Raw genomic sequence first — 12,377 nt, forward strand, 5'->3', positions numbered from 1 at the left:
TATTCACCTTGAGTGGTTACAACACAGGGGATATTACACGTGAAATGCCCCTCGGCGCTAGTGATCACATGGTCCTAAGTTTCGAATACCTTGTAGAGTTAACAGTGGAAGGTTCAGTAGCATGGAAAGGAGGGAAGAAGCCAAACCTCAAAAGAGGGACTAGACAGGCATGAGGCAATTCCTGTATGAGGTGCAGTGGGAAAGAGAACTTGAGGGACAAGCAGTGAATTACATGATGGAGGATGTGGCCAGAAAGTGCAAGAAAGTAGCTTGTACCTAAGGGGCAATAGACACAGTGGGAGGACCAGAATGAGCCCATGGTTTACCCAGAGGCGTAGAGAGGCCAAGCAAATGTGCTAGAGCATGGCAAAAGTATAGAAGGCAAAGAACTCACAAAAACAAGGAGTTGAGCCGAAGAGCCAGAAACAAATATGCATGGATAAGGAGGTAGGCTCAACGGCAATTTAAGAAAGCCACATCCGACCCAAAGTTGTTATACAAACATATCAGGAGGAAGACAATAGTCAGGAACCAGATAATCAGGCTGAAGAAATCAGGCTGGGAGCTTACAAGGAATGACCAGGTCATGAAGAGCTCAGCATTAGGTTTAGGGAGGTATTTTCAAAGGATGCAGGAAAGCAGAGTACACCAGCAAGTGCTGAACACACCACACACAACTGAAGAGAAGGTGAAGAAACTGCAATGCGAATTAAATGCCTTGAAGGCGGTGGACTCAGATAACATTTTTCCATGAGTTCTGAGAGAGGGAGCAGAGGCACTATGTGTGCCGCTAGCAGTCATCTTTAACAAGTCTATCGAAACAGGGCAACTGCCAGAGATGTGGAAGATAGCAAATGTTGTCTCCAGTTTTTAAGAAAGGAGACGGACAGGTAAAATTAAACTGCAGACTTGTGTTACTGACAAAGTAAGAAGTGCTTTACTCCACTGTTACACCTATACTGTTAAATCTACGCTGTTACATCTACAGTGTTACGTCTACATCACCGCTACGTCTAAATCTTTACGTCTACACCACCGTTACGCCTATGCCAAAGTTGCATCTACAACGGCGTCACATCTATAACTCCTGTTACAGCTACACTGTCATTAGGTGTACACAGTCACGTGTACACCACTGGTATATTGACACTACTGACTGGTGTACAATTTTTTTTTCAGCAGTAATCCTCTCATGTGTGTCTGTCTGAGGCTAGGTGTCTGAGGCCAGGCGTCTGAGGCCAGGCGTCTAAGGCCAGGCGTCTGAGGCCAGGCGTACCCTCATCATAAATTTTTTAAACGCCACATTTCAGCAGCGCCTGGGCTCAAGGTGCCTCAGAAATAGCACCAGAATGCAACGCGAAAAATCACTCACGGTGAGAATTACCGCAAAAAGGTTGGAAGCTCTGTGAACGGGGTTGGCACACGCGAGTTAGCACTAATCAAATTGTACTGGCATAGTTTGATGATTGGTGAGTGCTAATGAAGTCTTCAGCGAAGATTTACTGCCACTGATTGGCACGCTGTCCTTGGCGTTGTTTCGCATCAGTATATTACGTTTAATTTTAGATCTGCTGAGATATTTTGGGCTGATGTGAGTCTAAACGCAGATGACGGCTGTGCCGACTTGTAAAGAATCACTTGTAAGAATTTGCACTCTTACGAGTCATATTGTAATTACATCGTCATCTAGATGGTGATTAAGCAATTATTATTATGTTCCTGTAATTTAATTGCCAATTTTTAATGGATTTATTCAGGGAGAAATGAGTATATATAGTGTAAGGCACAAGAGCCGGAGAAGCTTTCATTTTGTGTACGTTTCAATCTCCGTAGAGCTTTGAAGTGTGTTGATATATTAAAGCTCTACACAGAGCCATGCGGTGTCGCAATGGGAGCTTGTTCCGCACCTGTGTCTTTCCTTCAGTATTGTCGGCAGTAATCTGTTGTATCCTGGGTAAGGAGTGCTGGGAAACGAACGGGTGACCCTGTATTTGCCTGCTAATGGATGTTTAGTGGTGGATTGACAAATTCAGTGGCCGCTGCTTCGGTGCCCAGTACACGAAATAGTAATAACACGATTGCAAGCACTAATGGCTCACGAAATAGTATTAACAAGATTGCAAACAAATTTTATTGTAGCCAGCTGGTCCGCTGGTTAACGCACTGGCCTGTGAATTTTAGGACTCATTTGTCATGGGTTCAAACCCCGCCCGTTCCATGATAAGATAAGAATGCATGTAGATTATTAAAAATGGATGTGTAAGGAGATGAAACAATGCAAGGTGAGGCGAATCGTAGAATAAATGAGGGAAAAGTAGCATGAACCATAGTGAATTTGTGACCGTTCAACCTTGATGAATGACTATATACATCCTTGCCTGTGGCCACAGTGTCTGGGGGTCACTTCTCAAGTGAATATCACAGAAAAACGATACCAAATGCGATTGATTGATAGAATAATAGTGAATTTGTGGAAAGAAAGCAATTTGTCAACAGATCTAAAACCAGGGGGATGTATCGGTGCACGGCAGAGCCAACGGTTTTGTAGATGCAGAAAACACCATCTGTAAATGTTGTAGCAAAGAGAAGGTTTACGAAAATATTGTGATGTATGATATAAGTATTTAATATAAAAGTAATAGTAGCATGAAAGGTGTGATTAAAAGAGCGAATGTCGAGATGTAGAACAGTTTGGATAAGATAGGGTGAACAAGAAGGTGAATAAATTTGGAGTTGAAAATATGAGATGTAGGGAGGGAGTGGAGAAGATTTTGAGAGATTAATGCTGCAGCATCCCTCAGCCATGTGTCAGCTGGGTGTGATGCTCACACTGCAACCACACCTGTCTATGTGGGTGTGATGCACACACTGCAACCACACCTGTCTGTGTGGGTGTGATGCTCACACTGCAACCACACCTGTCTGTGTGGGTGTGATGCTCACACTGCAACCACACCTGTCTGTGTGGGTGTGATGCACACACTGCAACCACACCTGTCTGTGTGGGTGTGATGCTCACACTGCAACCACACCTGTCTATGTGGGTGTGATGCTCACACTACAACCACACCTGTCTGTGTGGGTGTGATGCACACACTACAACCACACCTGTCTGTGTGGGTGTGATGCACACACTGCAACCACACCTGTCTGTGTGGGTGTGATGCACACACTGCAACCACACCTGTCTGTGTGGGTGTGATGCACACACTGCAACCACACCTGTCTATGTGGGTGTGATGCTCACACTGCCACTGCTACTATCTGATTGTGAGGCATATACTGCCACTACTACTACTATCTGTGTCGTTGTGAAGCACACACATTGCCACTACACTTGTTTGTGTGGGTGTGAAGCCTATAGTCACAGACCGGGCCCCGGGGGCGTTGACCCCCGGAACTCTCTCCAGGTAAACTCCAGGTAAATAGTGCCACTAAGACATACGTCAGGAAACACTAGTCCTGTTTAACGACAATTCTTATCTAACCTGACTACCACTACACCACTGGCAGGTCACTACTGATGTATAAACTGATTTTCTACAGGAGATCTATTACACAAATCCTAGTACACCTTAACTTAATCCTTTGTTTATTAAATGGGTTGTAAAACCTGCCTATGGTGAGACAGCGGATATTTAACTACAAGCTTATAGGTCCTGTGCTCCAGCGGATGTTTAACCAGAGGTATACGTGTACGTAGGTCTTGTGATAAGCAGTGGTTATAGCTCCTGTATCCCAGCGTGGGATACATAACACCGGTACGTCAGCAGATGCTTAAATCACTGGATATGTCAATTTGTGACCAAGACCCGTGTCAGGCGACACTTCACGGTTTTTTGACGAAAACAACTCAACACCACCACCATTTCCTTGTTTCATCCGGGCGCACGCTAACCTTAAGCCATTTGTCTTATATTTTTATGTCTACAAATTGTGAGTTCAAAGAAGTAAGAACACACTGAGGAAGATAGGAATGTAATACACTTGGACAAACATTACCGTGCTACTGAGTTATATCAGATATCGTGTAAAAAGTGAATTCAGGCAACATTTGTGGCCTGTCGTAAGTCACTTACTAAACAGGACTTCGTTTAGATCTTTGGTTCCTCTGGTACATTGTGGTATCGTGTCTGCTTCACATTATACAACCCACCAGGATAGTTTGTGAGCGAATAATTATTATTATAGGGTTCAGGAATGGGAATCGGGGAAAGTCTGATCATTAACGAGGTTCCAGTGTGACATGCGGTCTCAGGACCAGTGGAAGGACACCTGGTAGATCCTAAGGTGTATGGGACCTGCAGACTGGTTCAATTCAAAATTAACAGAGCTGGATACTTATGAACACAGGAAGAAAGGTGACTGACTCCGAGTCTGCTCTTCAGACACCAGGAACATTATAAATATTAAAAATGCCCTAAACAGTGCTCAGAACAGCTTTTGTTTTTCTTTTGTCTACATAACCTCCGACAAAGGAACCAGCTATCATGCTGATACTGATAAAGAAGCTAGTTCCGCTTGTGACAGGCCGGAGGCTGAGCTGAAATCAGGTATTGCTTTCTCCATTGTTAATACCATTCTGATGAAGGACATCACCTCTGACAGACAAAACACCCCAGTCCTGAATACACTAGTACCAGGCACTAAAACACCCCGAGTCCTGAGAATACTAGCACGAGGCACTAAAACACTCCGAGTTCTGAGAGAACTAGTATCAGGCACTAAGATCTGTTTAGATCAGAAACCTGTGAGTACAGGGTGCAGTCACTCGTGGTGTCTAGATTCCAGCATAGTGATCAATTAGCTCTGAATGGTCAGTGTGTTCTGTGTAGGTGGAATGATAGAGCAACTTCCGTGCCTTGTTGACGGAGTCCAGGTTGCTGCTCTTGTTATGGGGAACAACTTTGCGGAGTTCAAGGAGTTCGAAGATGGAAAAATAAACATAAATACTGTATAATACATAGTCAATAAATGATCGAATTATACCACATTTGTGTTTATTCTTCCATCGTGTCGGTATTATATACCATTTATCTCCAGCGAGGTCGATGTTGTCGTCCAGGTCAAAATGACACATCTGCAGTGTATGTTAAAAGCCGTTTAAAAGGAATTCTCAAGTTATCACTAGGAAAAAAATATCACCCAATTAAACTTTTTTTTTTTTTGGCTCAAATTGGCACTGACACAATCCAGTGACACCAGTACTGAAAGTTTGAAACCGGTCACAAGAGGCATTAACAATTTATTACACGGAAATCACGAAGAAAAAGGTGATAAAAACGGAATTTGCTGTAGGTAACATCTCTTAGGCGATATATAAAGAGATAAAGAAAAATATATAAAGAAATGGAGGGCAAGAGAGAGATATTTACACACACGCACACACACACACACACACACACACACACACACACACACACACACACACACACACACACACACACACACACACACACACACACACACACACACACACACACACACACACACACACACACACACACACACACACACACACACACACACACATACACACACATACACCTGGTCCAGCAAATGGCTTCTCGAATTTAATCCTGCCAAATGCAAAGTCATGAAGATAGGGGAAGGGCACAGAAGACCACAGACAGAGTATAGGCTAGGTGGCCAAAGACTGCAAACCTCACTCAAGGAGAAAGATCTTGGGGTGAGTATAACACCGAGCATGTCTCCGGAAGCACACATCAATCAGATAACTGCTGCAGCATATGGGCGCCTGGCAAACCTGAGAACAGCATTCCGATACCTTAGTAAGGAATCATTCAAGACACTGTACACCGTGTATGTCAGGCCCATACTGGAGTATGCAGCACCTGTTTGGAACCCGCACTTGATAAAGCACGTCAAGAAACTAGAGAAAGTACAAAGGTTTGCGACAAGGTTAGTTCCAGAGCTAAGGGGAATGTCCTATGAGGAAAGATTAAGGGAAATCGGCCTGACCACACTGGAGGACAGGAGGGTCAGGGGAGACATGATAACGACATATAAAATACTGCGTGGAATAGACAAGGTGGACAAAGACAGGATGTTCCAGGGAGGGGACACAGAAACAAGAGGCCACAATTGGAAGTTGAAGACACAAATGAGTCAGAGAGATAGTAGGAAGCATTTCTTCAGTCATAGAGTTGTAAGGCAGTGGAATAGCCTAGAAAACGACGTAGTGGAGGCAGGAACCATACACAGTTTTAAGACGAGGTTTGATTAAGCTCATGGAGCGGGGAGAGAGAGGGCCTAGTAGCAACCGGTGAAGAGGCGGGGCCAGGAGCTAGGACTCGACCCCTGCAACCACAAATAGGTGAGTACAAATAGGTGAGTACACACACACACATACACACACACACACACACACACATACACACACATACACACACACACACACATACACACACACACACACACATACACACACACACATACACACACACACATACACACACACACACACACACACACACACACACACACACACACACACACACACACACACACACACACACACACACACACACACACACACACATACATGGTTTACCCAAAGGTGCAGGGAGGCAAAAACCAAGTGTGCTAGGGAATGGAAGAAATATAGAAGGCAAAGGACCCAGGAGAATAAGGAGAACAGTCGTAGAGCCAGAAACGAATATGCACAGATAAGAAGGGAGGCCCAAAGACAATATGAAAATGACATAGCAGCGAAAGCCAAATCTGACCCAAAACTGTTGTACAGCCACATCAGGAGGAAAACAACAGTCAAGGACCAGGTAATCAGGCTAAGGAAGGAAGGAGGAGAGTCAACAAGAAATGACCGTGAAGTATGTGAAGAACTCAACAAAAGATTCAAAGAAGTGTTCACAGAGGAGACAGAAGGGACTCCAGAAAGACGGAGAGGTGGGGCACACCACCAAGTGCTGGACACAGTGCACACCACCGAGGAAGAAGTGAAGAGGCTTTTGAGTGAGCTAGATACCTCAAAGGCAATGGGGCCAGATAACATCTCCCCATGGGTATTGAGAGAGGGAGCAGAGGTGCTATGTGTACCCCTAACAACAATATTCAATACATCTATCGAAACAGGGAGATTGCCTGAGGCATGGAAGACAGCAAATGTAGTCCCAATCTTTAAAAAAGGAGACAGACATGAAGCATTAAACTACAGACCAGTGTCACTGAAATGTATAGTATGCAAAATCATGGAGAAGATTATCAGGAGAAGAGTGGTGGAACACCTAGAAAGGAACGATCTCATCAACAGCAGCCAACATGGTTTCAGGGACGGGAAATCCTGTGTCACAAACCTACTGGAGTTCTATGACATGGTGACAGCAGTAAGACAAGAGAGAGAGGGGTGGGTGGATTGCATTTTCTTGGACTGTAAGAAGGCGTTTGACACAGTTCCACACAAGAGATTGGTGCAAAAACTGGAGGACCAAGCAGGGATAACAGGGAAGGCACTACAATGGATCAGAGAATACTTGTCAGGAAGACAGCAGCGAGTCATGGTACGTGGCGAGGTGTCAGAGTGGGCACCTGTGACCAGCGGGGTCCCGCAGGGGTCAGTCCTAGGACCAGTGCTGTTTCTGGTATTTGTGAACGACATGACGGAAGGAATAGACTCTGAGGTGTCCCTGTTTGCAGATGACGTGAAGTTGATGAGAAGAATTCACTCGATCGAAGACCAGGCAGAACTACAAAGGGATCTGGACAGGCTGCAGACCTGGTCCAGCAATTGGCTCCTGGAGTTCAATCCCACCAAGTGCAAAGTCATGAAGACTGGGGAAGGGCAAAGAAGACCGCAGACGGAGTACAGTCTAGGGGGCCAGAGACTACAAACCTCACTCAAGGAAAAAGATCTTGGGGTGAGTATAACACCAGGCACATCTCCTGAAGGGCACATCAACCAAATAACTGCTGCAGCATATGGGCGCCTAGCAAACCTCAGAACAGCATTCCGACATCTTAATAAGGAATCATTCAGGACCCTGTACACCGTGTACGTTAGGCCCATATTGGAGTATGCGGCACCAGTTTGGAACCCACACCTAGCCAAGCACGTGAAGAAACTAAGAAAGTGCAAAGGTTTGCAACAAGACTAGTCCCAGAGCTAAGAGGTATGTCCTACGAGGAGAGGTTAAGGGAAATCAACCTGACGACACTGGAGGACAGGAGAGATAGGGGGGACATGATAACGACATACAAAATACTGAGAGGAATTGACAAGGTGGACAAAGACAGGATGTTCCAGAGATTGGACACAGTAACAAGGGGACACAGTTGGAAGTTGAAGACACAGATGAATCACAGGGATGTTAGGAAGTATTTCTTCAGCCACAGAGTAGTCAGTAAGTGGAATAGTTTGGGAAGCGATGTAGTGGAGGCAGGATCCATACATAGCTTTAAGCAGAGGTATGATAAAGCTCACGGCTCAGGGAGAGTGACCTAGTAGCGATCAGTGAATAGGCGGGGCCAGGAGCTCGGACTCGACCCCCGCAACCTCAACTAGGTGAGTACAACTAGGTGAGTACATACATACACACACACACACACACACACACACACACACACACACACACACACACACACACACACACACACACACACACACACACACACACACACACACAGTACTATACAGATATAGAACGAGATCCATAAAGAGAAAGATAGATGCTCCACCAAAAAAAAAAAAATCGAGAAGGGTCACAAAATCACCGTCCTTCTTAGTTGACGTTTTTTGTTGGTTGGTTCCTGGAGGCAGGAGCCACACCAAACCTTAATTTGCAAGTCTGCATTAACCTGGGCTTTGAAAAAACTTTATTTTTGGTGATCTGTGTTGTGAGGGAGACGAGGATGGAGCAGTGTGAAGGTATTTGATCCGTGTATTTAGAAATTCCTTAAAATTATTTAGAATCTTTAATTTTAGAAATGCGATATTATTATTATTATTATTATTATTATTATTATTATTATTATTATTATTATTATTATTATTATTATTATTAACACATCGGCCGATTTGCACCAAGGCAGGGTGGTTAATGACTATGTAAATATTTACCTATGGAAAAGCTGATATATACACCGAGAATTGTAGGCAGTGTATATTCACTAAGAGAATATTTTTTTCTATTTTAGAATTAACTCCTCCTTCATCTTAGTGTCATCCTGGAACACTGACTAAATGGTTGAGGTCAGTGCTAGAACGTTCGGCTCGGTGGTAAACCTCTCGTCTTGGAGGCACAAAGTTAGGTTCAGTGCTAGAACGTTTATCTCAGTGGTAGAAGGTTCAGCTTAGTGGTAGAAGGTTCGGCTCAGTGGTAGAAGGTTCAGCTTAGTGGTAGAAGGTTCGGCTCAGTGGTAGAAGGTTCAGCTCGGTGGTAGAAGGTTCAGCTCGGTGGTAGAAGGTTTAGCTCACAACTTAAAGGACGAGGCTCAAATCTTGGGCAAGGCGAGACGTATGACTCTGTCACCTCACACTTGTTGCCCTGTTCACCTAACGGTAAATATTTCCTCGGGTGTTAGCCCCCTGCTGTAGGACGCAGCTTAGTGAAAATGTCTCGTATGCATAACGGAAATAAGCCACAATTCTTGGCGTTTTTTGTAACCTCGGGTTAACTAAACCAAATAAACTCTTTAATTTTTCCAAACCTAACAAGGTGTCTGTTCCAGGGTATACACGCCATGGGATGTATCTCTGTGTATGTGAATGGATATAGACAGGTTTATTTTCTATTCTCGTGATTGCAGTAGCTGGAGAGATTAAGACACATGTGCAACAGTTGGGTATCTTTATTGTTGAAACGTTTCGCCTATGCAGTAGACTTCTTCAGTCAAATACAAAGGTGGGGGGATGGGGGTCTTAATCTTCAGCTTGTCAATATTTTATACCATTTTCAGCAGTAGCTACGGATACTGTTACCTTAAAGCTGAAAATCACTGAGAAATTTTAAGTGTTATAAACTTCTAATTAACGTTTTGTGGTTGTCAACATAGTTTGTAAGGTATCGTAGTTATGTTCAATTGACATCACTAAGACTACTGATAAGGAGGGTTATACCTTGATAACTCGTATGTGTAGAGAACCTAGGACAACCGCAAAAAGTCAAAGTGACTTATTTCCAATGGCGACTTATTCTAACGAAACTATAGGATTAGTTTAGGCTGGGTATACTGTACCGTCTCCATAGCTGTCACTGAACATTAAAATGGTATAAAATACCGACAGATTGTTAGGTAAGACACATATGCAACAGTTAGGTATCTTTATTTCGAAACGTTTCGCCTACACAGTAGGCTTCTTCAGTCGAGTACAGAAAAGTTGATAGAAGCAGAAGATACTTGAAGACGATGTAATCAGTCTTCAAGTATCTTCTGCTTCTATCAACTTTTCTGTACTCGACTGAAGAAGCCTACTGTGTAGACGAAACGTTTCGAAATAAAGATACCTAACTGTTGCATATGTGTCTTACCTAACATAGCTGTCACTGTTTACTTGTGTGTATGTGTGTGTGTATGTGTTCGACCCTTCCTCAACCCACATATAGTGTATATAACATGGATGATATGTGCATATTTCGAAGTGAATAGTTTGTGTAGTCATCGGGAAACGGAACCTCTAAATCAACTGCATGTCAAAGAAAGGGAGGAAGGAGAAGAAGGGGAAGGAGAACTGAATATTGTTTGCAATTGTGTTATTACGATTTCGTAAGTCACTGTGTGTAAGTGTTGATAAGAGTGTTTACGCACTCAAACAATACGGCCTTGACATTTCCTCGCATTCAGCGATAGGAAATGACAAGACAGATTAAGATAAGAGGGAACAAAGTACCGTGAGTGAGTGATGGCCTGACTCATGAGTTAGAAGGCTCTTACTCACACCGTTATCTTCGAGATTTACACATAACATTCTGCAACTATAAAAAAAAGTAAACAGAGATACAATAGAAGGCTTGTTAAAGTACACGTAAGTTCCCCTGTCCTCTAACAACATGTTCATTTTTCCACTATAATCTACCTTGTCTATAATTAATATCGCATTTGCTTTGTCTGTTTCGTAAGGTGAAGTCTAGGATCTTTCTTTACTTCATGGTATAACTTAACAAATCTCTGAGGACAATTGTAACCTCTGCAACACCTCTGCAACATGACTGTTTACCTGGAGTTTACCTGGAGAGAGTTCCGGGGATCAACGCCCCCGCGGCCCGGTCTGTGACCAGGCCTCCTGGTGGATCAGAGCCTGATCAACCAGGCTGTTGCTGCTGGCTGCACGCAAACCAACGTACGAGCCACAGCCCGGCTGATCCGGAACTGACTTTAGGTGCTTGTCCAGTGCCAGCTTGAAGACTGCCAGGGGTCTGTTGGTAATCCCCCTTATGTGTGCTGGGAGGCAGTTGAAGAGTCTCGGGCCCCTGACACTTATTGTATGGTCTCTTAACGTGCTAGTGACACCCCTGCTTTTCATTGGGGGATGGTGCATCGTCTGCCAAGTCTTTTGCTTTCGTAGTGAGTGATTTTCGTGTGCAAGTTCGGTACTAGTCCCTCTAGGATTTTCCAGGTGTATATAATCATGTATCTCTCCCTCCTGCGTTCCAGGGAATACAGGTTTAGGAACCTCAAGCGCTCCCAATAATTGAGGTGTTTTATCTCCGTTATGCGCGCCGTGAAAGTTCTCTGTACATTTTCTAGGTAGGCAATTTCACCTGCCTTGAAAGGTGCTGTTAGTGTGCAGCAATATTCCAGCCTAGATAGAACAAGTGACCTGAAGAGTGTCATCATGAGCTTGGCGTCCCTAGTTTTGAAGGTTCTCATTATCCATCCTGTCATTTTTCTAGCAGATGCGATTGATACAATGTTATGATCCTTGAAGGTGAGATCCTCCGACATGATCACTCCCATGTCTTTGACGTTGGTGTTTCGCTCTATTTTGTGGCCAGAATTTGTTTTGTACTCTGATGAAGATTTAATTTATTCATGTTTACCATATCTGAGTAATTGAAATTTCTCATCGTTGAACTTCATATTGTTTTCTGCAGCCCACTGAAAGATTTGGTTGATGTCCGCCTGGAGCTTTGCAGTGCCTGCAATGGTAGACACTGTCATGTAGATTCGGGTGTCATCTGCAAAGGAAGACACGGTGCTGTGGCTGACATCCTTGTCTATGTCGGATATAAGGATGAGGAACAAGATGGGAGCGAGTACTGTGCCTTGTGGAACAGAGCTTTTCACCGTAGCTGCCTCGGACTTCACTCTGTTGACGACTACTCTCTGTGTTCTGTTAGTGAGGAAATTATAGATCCATCGACCGACTTTTCCCGTTATTCCTTTAGCACGCATTTTGTGCG

At 44.0% G+C, this 12,377-nt stretch overlaps 1 protein-coding gene across 1 annotated transcript in view; it reads left to right on the top strand.

The window, feature by feature from the left end:
- The window catches only part of LOC128700050 (tetraspanin-2A), a 54,345-nt gene that overhangs the window by 4,772 nt on the left and 37,196 nt on the right, over positions 1-12,377 (top strand). The gene's annotated exons all lie outside the window — the stretch shown is intronic.

This window comes from Cherax quadricarinatus, chromosome 64 (genome assembly GCF_038502225.1).
Source record: "Cherax quadricarinatus isolate ZL_2023a chromosome 64, ASM3850222v1, whole genome shotgun sequence".
In the NCBI taxonomy this organism is placed as follows: domain Eukaryota; kingdom Metazoa; phylum Arthropoda; class Malacostraca; order Decapoda; family Parastacidae; genus Cherax; species Cherax quadricarinatus.